Source organism: Camelus dromedarius, chromosome 22 (assembly GCF_036321535.1).
Source record: "Camelus dromedarius isolate mCamDro1 chromosome 22, mCamDro1.pat, whole genome shotgun sequence".
NCBI lineage: Eukaryota > Metazoa > Chordata > Mammalia > Artiodactyla > Camelidae > Camelus > Camelus dromedarius.
In genome coordinates, this window is record NC_087457.1 from 1,394,904 (window position 1) to 1,408,361 (window position 13,458).

A 13,458-nucleotide genomic window follows, 5' to 3' on the forward strand; every position below is an offset into this window, starting at 1 on the left:
ATTTTTTAGGTTATGTTTTGCCACAGGAAGAGCTAAGCATCTCCCTTCTGGCTCTGGTATCACACATAGAATAGCAGTGCCTATCTCGAGATTATGCACATAGTTACTAAAAATTTTCATTTTGTACATCTCATGTTTAATCCACCTGGGTTTCCCTTTCGAATAACCAAAATACTACTTCAAGTTAAAAAAAAAAAAACACCAGTCCCTTGTTAAAATATGAGAGCGGACACAAACAGCCACCTTTTGTATGATTTCATTGATAGGGAACATCCAGGGTAGGGAAAGACACACAGAGAGAAAGAGGATTAGGGCTTGTCAGGGGCTAGGGGAGGGAGAAAAGAGAATGTGTGCTTTGGATACAGGGTTTTATTATGAGGAAAGAAACAGTCTGAAACTAGACAGTGATGATGGTTACACAGCATTGTGAATGCACTTAATACTCCTGAATTGCATAATTTAAAATGGAAAAACATCTAAATTTTATTATTGTAAACTTAAAACATAAAAATAGGTGATACTCTAAATGACATGAAAGAAAACAAGGAAATTACAGAAAAAAAAAAAAATGATTCCAGGAGAAGGGAAGTAAAGTTCGGGTCTGGGAGTGGGTTGATTCTGAGAGTTAGATGACAGTGTTGGTGTTTGCAGAGGCATCTCAGCCCGTAGGGGTGGTGATGCCTGAATTGGCTCTGGGTCTCATAGAAGTGTGTGTGTAGGTGCAGGAGGAGCTACAAGATCAGGCTCAGGGTCTCCCTGCAGGACTGGTAATGTAACCTGGCTCTAGGTCTCCTGTAGGGCTAGTCTTACAGTCTCCCTGCAGAGCTGGTGGGATGTGACACGGTTCTGTGTTTTTTGCAGGTGCAGGTTCGGGTTCCCCTGCAGGGTTGGTAGAATGGGACCCAGTCCTGTGTCTCCTGCAGGATCCAGCTCAGGATCTCATGCAAGACCAGGCTCAGGGTCTCCTTGTAAGGCTTGTGGAATGAGACCCCATCCTTTTTCTCCTGCAGCAGCAGATTCATGGTGTCCCTGCAAGGTTTTGCAATTTCACCCTACTCTGTATCACCTGCAGGAGCAGGCTCAGACTGTCCCTGCTGGGTTGTTGGAATATGACCCATCTCTGATTCTCTTGCAGAAGCAGGCTCAGGGTCCCTCTACAGGGCTAGTCAATTTTGTTCCAGTCCTAGGTCCCTTGCAGGTGCAGGATTGGGGTCTTCTTTCAGGGCTGGTGAAATGTGACTCAGCTGTTGGTCTCCTGCAGAAACAGGCAGAGTTTCTCCCTGCAAGCCTTGTGGAATGAGACCCAGTGCTGGGTCTCCTACAGGAGCATGCTCGGGGTCTCTATGCAGGGCTAGTGGAATTGGACCTGGCTAATGGTCTCCCTGCAGTGCTGTTGGAATTGGTCCAATTCTTGGGTGTCTTGAAGGTGCAGGCTCTAAGTCTCCCTGCATTGCTGGTGAAATGTGACCCAGTTGTGGTTCTCCTGAAGGAACAGTCTCAGGGTTTCCCTGCAGGGCTGGTGGATGGGACATAGTCCTGGGTCTCCTGGAGGAGCAGGCTCTGGGTCATTCTAGAGCTGTTGCAATATGACCAATCTCAGGTTCTCCTGTAGGAGTAGGCTCGGGGCCTTCCTGCAGGGCTAGTGGAATTGGACATGGCTCATGGTCTCCGTGCAGTGCCATTGGAATTGGTCCAAATCTTGAATCTTTTGAAGGTGTAGGTTCTAAATTTCCCTGCATTGCTCATGGAATGTGACCTGGCTCTGGTTCTTCTGCAGGAGCAGGCTGATAAATTACCTGTAGGGCTGGTGGAATGTGACATGGCTCTTAGTCTCCTGCCAGAGCTGATTCAGGGTCTTTCCACAGGGCTGGTAGAATTGGTCCCAGGCCTGGGTCTCCTGCATGTGAAGGCTCAGGTATCCCTGCAGGGCTTGTGGAATGTGACTAGGTTTCTGTTTCCTGCAGGGGCAGGTTCAGAGTCTCCTTGCAGTGTTGCTGGAATGGCACATGGCTCTGAGTTTCCTGTAACAGCAGTCTTATGTTCTTCCTACAGGGCTAGTGGAATATGACTCAGACCTTGGTCACTTGCAGGAGCAGGCTAGTTTTCTCCCTGCTGGGATGGTGGAATCAGACCCTGTCCTGGGTCTTCTGCAGAAGCAGGCTCCAGGTCTTCCTGCAGGGCTGTTGGAACATGACCCCATCACTGGTTCTGCTTCAGAAGTAGGCACAGGGTCTCCTTGCAAGGATAGTGTAATTGGACCCAGCTCAGGGGTCACTACAGGGCTGATGGAATGTGACCTGGCTCTGTGGTTCCTGCAAGTGTAGGTTCTGTGTCTCCCTTCAGGGTTGGTTTAATGGGACCCATTCCTGGGTCTCCTGTAGAAGTAGGCTCAGAGTCTCCCTGCAGGGCTGGTGGAATGTGACCCATCTCTGGGTCACCTGCCAGAACAGATTTGGACACTACCTTCAGGCTGGAGGAATTGGGCCTGTTCTTGCATTTCCTGCAGGAACAGGCCTTGGGTCTTCCTGGAAGAATACTGTAATATGACCCATCTCTGGTTCTCTTGCAGGAGAGGCTCATGGTCTCCCTAGAAGGTTAGCAGAATTTGTCCCATTCCTTGGTCCAAGGCTCAGGGTATCCCTGCAAGGTTGGTGGAATGGGACCTAGTCCTGTGTCTCCTGCAGCAGCAGGTTCTGTTCTCTTTGCAGGGCTGGTGGAATGTGACTCCACTCTGTAGTATTTTTTGCAGATGCAGGCTTAGGGACCTCACCAGAACTGATGGCTCTTAGTCTCCTATGGGAGCAGGTGAGGGATTCCCTGCAGAGCTGGTGGAATTCATCCCAGTCCTCAGTCTCTTGCAATTGCAGACTCAGTGTCTCCCTGCAGGGTTTGTGGAATATGACTTGGCTGTGGGTATCCTGCAGGAGCAAGCTCAGTGTTTCCGTGCAGGGTTGGTGGAATGAGATCTAGTTCTGGCTCTCCTACAAGAGGAAGCTGGGATTCTCCCTGGAAAGGCTGATGGAATTGGACTGGGATGTCTGTCTCCTGCAGGAGCAAGCCTAGGGATTACCTGCAGAGCTGGTAGAATGTCACACAACTCTTGTTCTTCTGCAGGAGCTGGCTCATGTTCTCTTTGAAGGGCTTGGTCTCCCCCAGGAGCAGGTTTGTAGTCTCACTACAGGGCTGGTGTTATGTGACCCACTCTGTTTTCTGCAGATGCAGTCTCCGTGTTTGACTGCAGGTTTGGTGGAATGGGACGAAGACCTGGGTTTCCTGGAGTAGCAGGCTTACAGTCTCCCTTCTGGGATATTGGAATGTGACCCAGTCATGTGTTTCCTGCTGAAGTGGCCTCAGGATATCCCTGCAGGGCTGTTGGAATTGTACCTCGCTCTGTATCACCTGCAGGATCAGGTTTGTGCTCTCCCAGCAAGGCTGGTGGATTTGGACCTATTCCTGGGTCTCCTGCAGGAGCAGGTTTTCAGTCTTCCTGCAGGGCTTCTGGAATATGACATATCTCTAATTTTCCTGCAGGATCAGGCTTGTGGGTCACCCAGCAAGGCTAGTGGAATTGGACCCACTTCAAGGTCTTAGTGCAGAGTTGATGGAATGGGACCCAGTCCTGGGTCTCCTGCAGGAATTGGCTCAGAGTCTCCCTGCAGGACTATTGAAATTGGACCCATTCCTGAGTCTCCTGCAGGAGGAGGCCCTGCATCTTCCTGGAGGGATTGTGGAATATGACAGAGAATTGGTTCTCCTGCAGGAATAGGCTCAAGGTCTCCCTACAAGGCTAGTGGAATTGGACACATTCCTGGGTCCATTGCAAGTGAAGGCTTGGGGTTCTTCCTACACAGCTGGTGGAATGTGATTTGGCTCTGAGTCTCCTGCAGGAGTAGGCTCAGGGCCTCCTTGAAAGATTGGTGAAATGGGACACAGTGCTGTGTCTCCTGCAGTAGCAGGCTCAGGTTCTCCCTACAGTGTTGGTAAAATTGGACCTGGCTCCAATTCAACTGCAGTAGCAGACTGAAGGTATACCTGCATGGCTGGTTTAGTGTGAAGGAACAGCAAGTCTTAATACATTGGCCCACTCCTGGTAAAAGTATAAACAGGGCTTGGTGCATGGTCTCTTGTATTGTCTGAAAAAGCCCCTTGAGATGTGTTGATTATGATGACCTCTTCCAAGAACTTGAACACTTATAGAATCTCTGCCAACTCATCTTGTTTAGACTGAAGGAATCTGCCTTTCATCAGTTCTTGGAATAGAGATCAACACAAAATGAAAGAGGGAAGAAAAAATTACCAATCTATCTATTAAGAAATCAGCTGAAGACATTAGAAAGTTCTCTTGCAATGCACTTGTTTCTATTTTGGTGCATTTAGAATCATTTCTTTATTATCAACTTTGGCCATTTAAATTAGAATATATATTGTTGTAGGCCTACTGGGGTTCATTATGCTTGGACCCTCTGTGCTTCCTGTGTTGAGATAGTTGGTTCTATCTTTGGTTTAAGAAAATTTCAGTCTGATTTCTTCAAATATCTTTTCAAACCATTTGCCTTTCTTCTTTTCCATGTGGGTTCCCTATGAGTCATAGACTGGTATGTTTTCTCTTATCCCAGGTTTCAGTTGCATTGCTTGCATTGGTTTTCACTTGCTTTTCTATGTCGTGTTCTGACTGAGTGATTGTGGTTATCCTGCTTTCGAAGTCACTTATTTGTTCCTCTGCATTATCTAGTCCGATTTGGACTGTCTTTAGCTTAGCTATTCTCACCGTTGAGTTTTCTGATTCTATTTGGCTCATCTAAAGTGTTTCTCTTTCCATTTATACTAGCCTGCATTTGTATTCATAGACTCAAGATTTCCTTCAGTGTTTTTATGTCCTCCCTTTTCAAGTCATGTTCTAGTAAATTTTGGTGGTCTAATACATTGCATGTTCTTTCAGGAGACTCCTGTCTTTTGAAAATTTGGAATGGTTCTTTTAATTTTATTATATCTCTCTATTGCTATGGGTTAAGGATTATCAGTTATCTATTATAGACTTGAACAGCTTTTGTAAGTGAAATCATTTCTGTGCACATTTAGTATTAATGCTGTGAGGATTGTTTTTGGTATGTAATGATGCCATGCATTCCTTCTGTGTCTGTTGCCTGTTATATCTATGATTGCTAGTGTGGTTTTTGTTGTGGTGAATACAACCTATTCTAGTAAAGTTAGCAGAGTGTCATTTTGGTTAAATGCTTATCATAGCTCTGACAGTGCTGGGACTAGTAATTTTTGCTGGAATACAGGCTTCCAAATGGTTTCTGGGCTGCCGGCTGGATATGTGGATAGGGAATGGTTCCAATACACTCTCATGAAAGTGCATTCGTCCTTACTATTGCCACGGAAAAGTCAAAATTTTATAATGGGTTCCCTCAGGTTCTCTGCAAACAAAAACAAAAGTGGAAACAAATCTAATGATGTCACACATTAGAACCTGTTGAAGCGTGCAGTGCCACAGTTGGGTCCTTAGTGTAGTACTGGGTCAGCACCACAACTATTGTTGCATTAGCATGTGGTAGTCAAGTCTGATGGAAAGGCTTCAAATTCACATATTGTTCAGCAGATCTCTGCTCCAAGAACTCTTGCAATAAGGCATTGGAACTCAAAGGCAAGCATGGGGCATTTCAAAAACCTCTGCTTTGGACAATAAGAAATTTCAATCCTGCCTATGAAAGTTGCAGATCCTTGGGCTATAGAATCTGATTTCAACAATAAATTTCCCTGGATTCTAGAAACTAGATGAAGATGGCTCTGAATGAGACCCATTTCTCCTTTATGGAGAAAATGAGCAATTATACCGTGGATGTGGAAAGACTGTGACTAAGGCCCTGGGTTACTAAGCTAATCCACAACACATATGCCAGCAGATTTAATATTAAGAGAGGACCCAGGCAGATCTGTTCTCTAGATAGTACCAACCACAGCCCAAAACAATCTGCAAACCCCTGGGAATAAATTTGTGACATCAGACACAGCCCTAACACACAGATTCCACAGGCACTCCTAGCTCAAAATTAACAGGTGGAGTATTGGTCTGGGAATGAATTGCAGAGAAATTTTGTGATTATTGCTTTCAGATATGTCAACCAAACGTCCACTATGCACTCTTTTAACCCTCAGCACATTGTCTTCCATCTCAAATGACCTGTCCACTTTAGAGTGTGCATTCCAGTAAAACACAGTTTCCCATTTACTGCTCCCTCACCAAAGGTCAGGTCCTGCACTGATTTCCATTCTCTAATTTGCCTTCTACTCTTTCCAGGTTATGTGAGAATTTTCTGACTTTTGAAGTAAGAGATGTTTGGGCATTTTTCAGCAGGGTTCCTGAGCCAAGGGCTGGGAGAGTGTATGTTTATCTTGCTGTATACATGGGAGAGAGTGAGCGAAGTTTGCACTGGTTCTCTGCCAGTTTGGCATGGATAAATTAACACAATTTAGTCATAACTCACAGACACTTGATTCTTGTTTAGCTATTTTTCTGTATATCAGTTGTGGGAGGATGTGTCCGAAAACTCCAGGTCTGACAATGTGTTCATACCTCATTGCAGACTTTCAAATAATAAACAGAATTAAATTACATACATGGGAAATGTATCAAAATAAATACAGTTTTAGAAACATACTATATCTAACTATAAGACAGAGTTGCCAAATTTAGGTACCAGCTTGAAATATCCAAATAAGAAAAATGCACAGAAAATATAAATTAGCAGCCAAAAGTCATGAAGGAGGCAGGTCAACAGTTTTTTCTTGGTGCCTCCAGCACTAACAGAAACAATGAAATAATTCTTAGAACCATTAACAACCACAACCCTAGGTTTCCATTGTGCATGTGGTGCCCTTTCCTAATAATGACACATACTGGTCAATGTTGGCGATTCAAGGGGAAAAATTATTATTTAGGAAACCACAAAGAAACCCAAACAATGTATTTTTACATAGGCTTGGTTTCAATAGCACTTAGAGATATTATAGATATGAGAACACTGCCGCAGCTTTGCTAGGCTATTGAGAATCATGTGCTCTTCTATCAAAGATGAGAATGTTTAATCGACTAATTATGTTGAGAAAAGCAATTTAACCCAAAAAATACAGCAATCACATTATATCCTGCTCCTGGGACTTGACAAAAGGGAAAAGACGGTCCACAAAAGAAGTGTCACTACATATCTATCCCAACAATTACACTTCATTTCAATAACTGAATTATAATAGCTACAAATACTGTTTTGAAAAAATGAGGATAAATAAATATCCAAATTCAGGCAAAAAATTCACTCACTTACAAAACTCCCTTCACACCAAAGTAGACATAAGCCCAGCATTTGCTGAATCTAGGGGAAGATCATCATATCAAGGTGTGAGCGAAGAATTCAATACCAATCTGTTTTAGTCGAGAGTAGTTGACAATGGAGGAGTTCACTGTTGTGCACAGAATGTGAAGGAGGAGGAACTCTGATACAAGGAGGGGCTTGCTCAGCTCCTACTGGCTTCATTGCAACTCAAGTGCTGATTCTTTGATATGGATACATGAGGGGAGGGGAGGGAAGAGCAAGTGCTTGGTACCAAGGGCCAACCCTGGGAAAAGGCTTACCTGTGCTTCATGCTTGGTCGTCTGAGTGGTTTATAAATGCCCCTTGGGACGTGTGGATTCTCACGACCTCTTCCAAGAACATGAGCGCTTTTATCATCTCTGCCATCTCTTCTCTTTTAGACGTCAGTAATCTTGGACCCGTTCTTGGAGCAGAGAATTGAGTACCTTCCTAAAGTGTACGTTGACACTCCATATGTTTCTGCCAGTATCAGCGAGGTTCAATATGTCTCATGAATGTCTTTTGAGCCTGGTATTCTCAACAGAAGTCTCCATGCCAGTATTCTCCATTGTAGCAGAACAACTCTCATCAATGTGTTCGCATCTCACCTCAATTTGTGCAGCCAGCTTTTCTGCCAACTTCCTTCATGTCTCCTATAAAGTCAAATTCTAAAGGACAGGGCAAGTCTGAAAGTACCTCGGAGCCTCACCTGTAAGCTGATGACAGGCAGATCTTCCACTATCTGCCCTTTCAGATTCTGGAAACTGACCCGTGAACTCAGGCCATTGCGCAGCACGAGTATCTCGAACTTACACAGATTCCAGAAAAAGAGACTTAAGCCAAGCTCCATAGAGGGCGGTACCGCCTCCATGACACTGATCCACCCACAGAATTCTGCCCAGTTACCTTGGATCCACCAGCCACAACAATCCTGGCAGAACACACCAAGATTCCACCTGGAATCCAACCGGTAACTGCCATCCCCAATGGTTGCTGCATCTTGTCAGTGTTGGGGGAGGGGCTGCATCAGACGAGAGGTTCCAAAGGTAAATGTGATTCTCTCCATTAGCATCCCATGATCAGTTTTTTCTTCCCTCTATCCTTTTGTACAGATCTGTATACACAGTACAAACGGAGGGAATTCTGTCCATGTTAAGTTTATGGTTTCACACGTCTTTAAACTTTCTAACTGTTAACATTACACAAAGACCCACTATAAGAATCTTTTGTTTGTGTAATATCCATTCACCCACAATGCATATCCGTCTGTTGCTTTTCTGCTGAAATACACACTCTCTCAGAACATGGATCCATTTGTTTCATGGGGGCTGAAATTCCTAGAAGTGAAACCAATCCCAATGTGCACTTTCCTGTCTGTCTCTTTTGCTCTTAGTACAGTTTTGCAGAGCTACTTGTCTTTGTTATAGGTGTATGCCATTTATTCTCTACGTAGGGTTGAATATGCCATTCATTGATCCTGTTGGAAGACTTGTAAACCTATATCACGGAATATGACTCCATCTTATTCAAAATCGGCATTTGGGTTAGGTCACGATATGCTCTTTTGAATCAATATTTATGAATATTAATGCACACGTCTGTGTTCTGAATACATGTGTGTTGATTACATGCAAGCCTCGATACTGGGTCAATGCAGGCTGAATCATCCGTGACATCACTTTGAGTAATTTATTTTGAATTATCATGTTTCCTTTGGATGGATGTCAGCCAACCGTACACTTTTTGTGTTTATTTGTTTGATTGTTTGTTTGCTTGTTGTTTGTTTTGCAAACACATTACGCCATGAATCTCTCCGTTTGCTTCAGAGAGTTATGTAAGCTGATTTACTTAGTATAGTGCTGAAAATCAACTATGATTTCCTGCTCCCCACTTCCATCTTCAGGATTTTGATTTCCTCATTGCCTTTTTGTTTATTCTTTGAAACTCATTGCTCTTCTTGCATTTCCAATAATGGTTTTCTTATTTACATTTCTACTTGCTACTTTTCGATTCAGGGTGGAATTCTCAATCTTCCTTTAAGGATAAGTTCCTAACTGCTGAATTCTTCTAAGTTTTGCCGGTCTGTGAAATTATCTAGCTCTGCCTTTAATAGGAATGGCAGTCTTGTAGCATAGGCTACCGTAGATTGCAGCTTTTTCTTATTCAGGATTTGGTCTATGTCCTGTCACTCCTTCTATCCTGCAATATTCCTCTCGAAATATAAGCTTAAACCCCTCTGGAGGTAGTGTTGTGACTAAGTTGTTTTCCTCTAGATGCATTTAAAATCACTCGGTTGATCATGAACTTTGTTGATTTGAATAATACTGCTGAATGTAGGTGTATTGGGTTTCCAACTCCTTTGGTATGTGTACTTTCTGATTTCGTATACCTCATTCTTTCTTGTCTTTCAGCAAGTTACAGTCTGATTTTTCTACAAATATCTTTTCAGACTTTTTTTGTTAATCTTGCTTTTCCATCTGGGACTCTTACGAATCTTACTCTTTCATGCTTTGTCTTACCCCAGGCTTCAACAGCAATGTTTGCATTGGGTTGCACTTCTTTTTCTATGTCTTCTTCTGATCGAGGGATTTCTGTTCCCCTGTCTTCACAGTCTTTCACGAGTCCGTCTGCATTATCAAGTCTGCTTTGGACTGACTTTAGCCCTGATATTATCTCATCCTTGAGTTTTCTGATATTATTTGGCTCGTTTTTAGAGTTTCTCTTCCCCTTTCCTGGATAACTGCCTTTTGTGATTCTGAGACACTGTTGTACTTCATGTTTTCCTCACCTCAGTTTTCAATACATGCTCTGGTAGCGTTTTGCAGTCTAGATGTTTGAAAGCTTATTTTTTGGGCCTTCAAACTCTTTGGAACTGAAAATGGTACTTCCTGTTTCTTTTACTATACTTCTTTATCTCTACTGGTCAAGTAATATCAGATATATAATATAGATTTATAGGGCTTTGTTAAGTGAAAATTTTAGACCATTGGGTGTACAAAGTTCCATGATATTTCTGTGAGGACAATTTTCCCTAGGCATTGATGCCATGTCCTGTTCCTGTGTGTGTTGTCTGGTATATCTCTAATTGCTGGTATTGCCTTTGTTGTGATGAACACACCATATTTTTTCAATTAGTAAAACTTCGTTTTATTGCACTTACCTCACAATTCTGAAAGTGCAGAGTACACTTCCTGTTCTGGAAATGAAGCTTAAAGGTTTTCAGCACGGCATTCTGCTGTATGTCATATTGGAGTCTTTCCAAAACAGCAAACTGAGAGTGTGCTTGTGCTTTCTATTGCCATGGGAATGTCCCAACGTTACCAGTTCTTCCCAGAGCTCCTCTGTGTACAGAAACACCAGTGGAAACATATGTATGGATGCCATAAATCAGGGCCTGCTGGAATGATCCCGCAGACCGATCTTTGTGTCCTCTGTGCAGTACCATGTCAGTGCCATCCAAAATGTAGCATCCGCATTTGGGAGATAATGCTGAAGGAAATGCTTCAACTTCTCACGTTGTGGACTTTGACTACTCTTCCTTGATCCCTCATCCTTGGGTCATGGGTGCACGAATGCAACCACAGAGCTGTACCGAATTCTCTTCCTCAAACCAATCCATAATTCCTGTCCAGGTTATGACTGTAGCAGATCCTAAAGGTTTTCATACTGATTTCAAACCCAAGGGCCACTGAATCCCTCAGACCAGATGCACGACATCTCTGATTGAGCCCCACACGTGCTCTATTGGCAAAATGCCAAATTGATCCTGGGCCTGCAAAATGCAGTGGATGTGGCCATGGCACATATCGAAAAACTCAACCTCACACGCCAATGTGGTTGCTTTCTTAATGGGGTAACAGGTCGGTTTGCTCTCTTGATAGAACCCACCACAACCCACAATGCACTCCAGATCCCTGAGACTCAGCGTGTGCCATTATCTGTAGCTCTATACCTCATTTTCCGCTGCCTCTGCTGGCTCAAATTTGGCAGATCGGATCTTTGTCTCAGATTCAATTGTGGGGATATTTTGTGCTGACTTCTATGAGTTATGTCAGCCAAGCATCTGCTGTGCACTCTTCTAACACTCAGCGCATTACCTACAATCCCATCTGTGCTGTCCGCTTGAGAGTGTGCGTCCAAGTAAAACAGAGTTTCACCTTTCCTGCTCCATCAGCAGAGGTCAGATCCTGCACAGATTTCCATTCTCTACTTTGCCTTCTCCTGCTTCCAGGTTTTCTGAGGCCTCATCCTGTCTTTGGAAGTAACAGACCACACTTCGGAAAGTGTCCTGTGCCAAGGGCTGGGTGAGTGGATGTTTACATTGCTGTGTACATGGGTGGGAGTGAGCGCAGGTTGCACTGGTTCTCTGCCAACTGGGCATCGATAAATCAACACTTTACAGATATAATTCACAGAATTGTGATGTTTGTTTAGCTCTGTTTAATATGCAGCCATGGTGGGAGGGTTTGTCCGTAGCCTCCAATTTTCACATTGTGTTGATAACTCAGTTGCAGTTTTTAAGAAGGTTAATAGAATTGATTTACATGTTTTGGGATTTATAAGAAAATGAAGGTAGATTTTGAAACTTACTAAATCCACCTAGATGCCAGACCTGTCAATTTTGTAACATTATGTCAACTATAAGAAAAATATAGACAGTTATAAAGTAAAATCACTGTCCAATAATTTGAAGGGGATATGTCAACTCTTTACTGTTGAAGCCTCCAACACCAACCGGAACCATTAAGTACCTATTGGAACCACGAAATAACCGAGAACCTGGGTTTCCCTTGTGCATGTGGTTCCCTTTACTCACAATGACACATACTGGCCAATGTTGGCATTTCAAGGGGTAACATTCCTCTTTGGGAAAATACAAGAAAAACCAAACAAAATTATACATTTAGGCTTGATTCCAAAGCACCTAGAGGCATTTTAGCTATGAGAACCCTGCTGCAGCTATGCTAGGCATTTGAGAACCAATTGTTCTTCTATCATTGATGAGAACGCTTAATCATCCGATCATATTGGGTAAATAAATTTCACACAACCAAGTGTGCACCCCCATGATATCGTGCACCCGGGGCTTGTCTGAAGGGAAAGACGCCCCACATAACCTGTGTCTTTAATGTCTTTCACGACTTTTACAGTTCAGTTCACTATCTGACTTATCATATTTGACTATACTGTCTTGAAATACTGAGGCCTAATACATATTTAAGTTCAGTCAAAGATTCCCCTCACCTACCACACTCCCTTCACCTGAAAAATACTTAACCACAGCATTTGCTGAATCTACGGGAAGGTCATCATTTCTTTGTGTGAGCTGAGTATTAAATTCCTATCTATTTTAGTCGAGAGTATTTGACCTTTAAGGAATTCACCATTCTTCACAGAGTGTGAAGTTGGAGGAACTCTGATTCTAGGAGGGGCTTGCTCTTCTCCTACTGGCTTCATTGCAGCTCAGGATCTGATTCTTTAAAATGGATGACTGAGTGGAGGGGTGGGAAGTGCAAGAGCCTGATAGCTATGCCCAAACCTGGGAAAAGGCTAACCTGGGCTTGGTGTATTTTGGTCTGAATGGTTTGTAAATGCCCCTTGGGACCTGTGGATTCTCGTGACCTCTTCCAAGAACATGAGCGCTTTTATCATCTCCGCCATCTCTTCTCTTTTAGACGTCAGGAATCTTGGACCCGTTCTTGAAGCAGGGAATTGAGTAACTTTCTCAAGTGCACATTGACAATCCGTATATTTCTACCAGTATCACCGAGGTTCAGTAGGTCTCATGAAAGAATTTCGAGCCTGGAATTCTCTAGAGAAGCCTTCATGCCGGTATTCTCCATTGTAGCAGAACAACTCTCATCAATATGTTCGCATCTCAGCTCAATCCATCCAGCCAACTTTTCTGCCAGGTTCTCTTCGTGTCTCCCATAAAGTCGACTTCAACAGGACTGGGCAAGTCTGGAAGTAACTCTGAGCCTCAGTAGTATGCTGATGACAGGCAGATCTTCCACTGTCTGCCCTTTCAGATTCTGGAAACTGACCCGTGAACTCAGGTCTTTGGGCAGCAGCAGTAACTCAAACTTGCACAGCTTCCCGAACAAAA

The 13,458-nt window shown here is 43.5% G+C and overlaps 1 long non-coding RNA gene across 1 annotated transcript in view; it reads left to right on the forward strand.

Moving 5' to 3' along the window:
• The window catches only part of LOC135318871 (uncharacterized), a 31,743-nt gene extending 18,681 nt beyond the window's left edge, over positions 1-13,062 (forward strand). Inside the window, exons 4-6 of the long non-coding RNA XR_010377263.1 lie at positions 7,754-8,398; positions 11,584-11,656; positions 13,028-13,062. This is a non-coding gene — a long non-coding RNA (uncharacterized LOC135318871). The remainder of the gene's footprint in view (positions 1-7,753; positions 8,399-11,583; positions 11,657-13,027) is intronic.
• Positions 13,063-13,458: the final 396 nt, after the last annotated feature.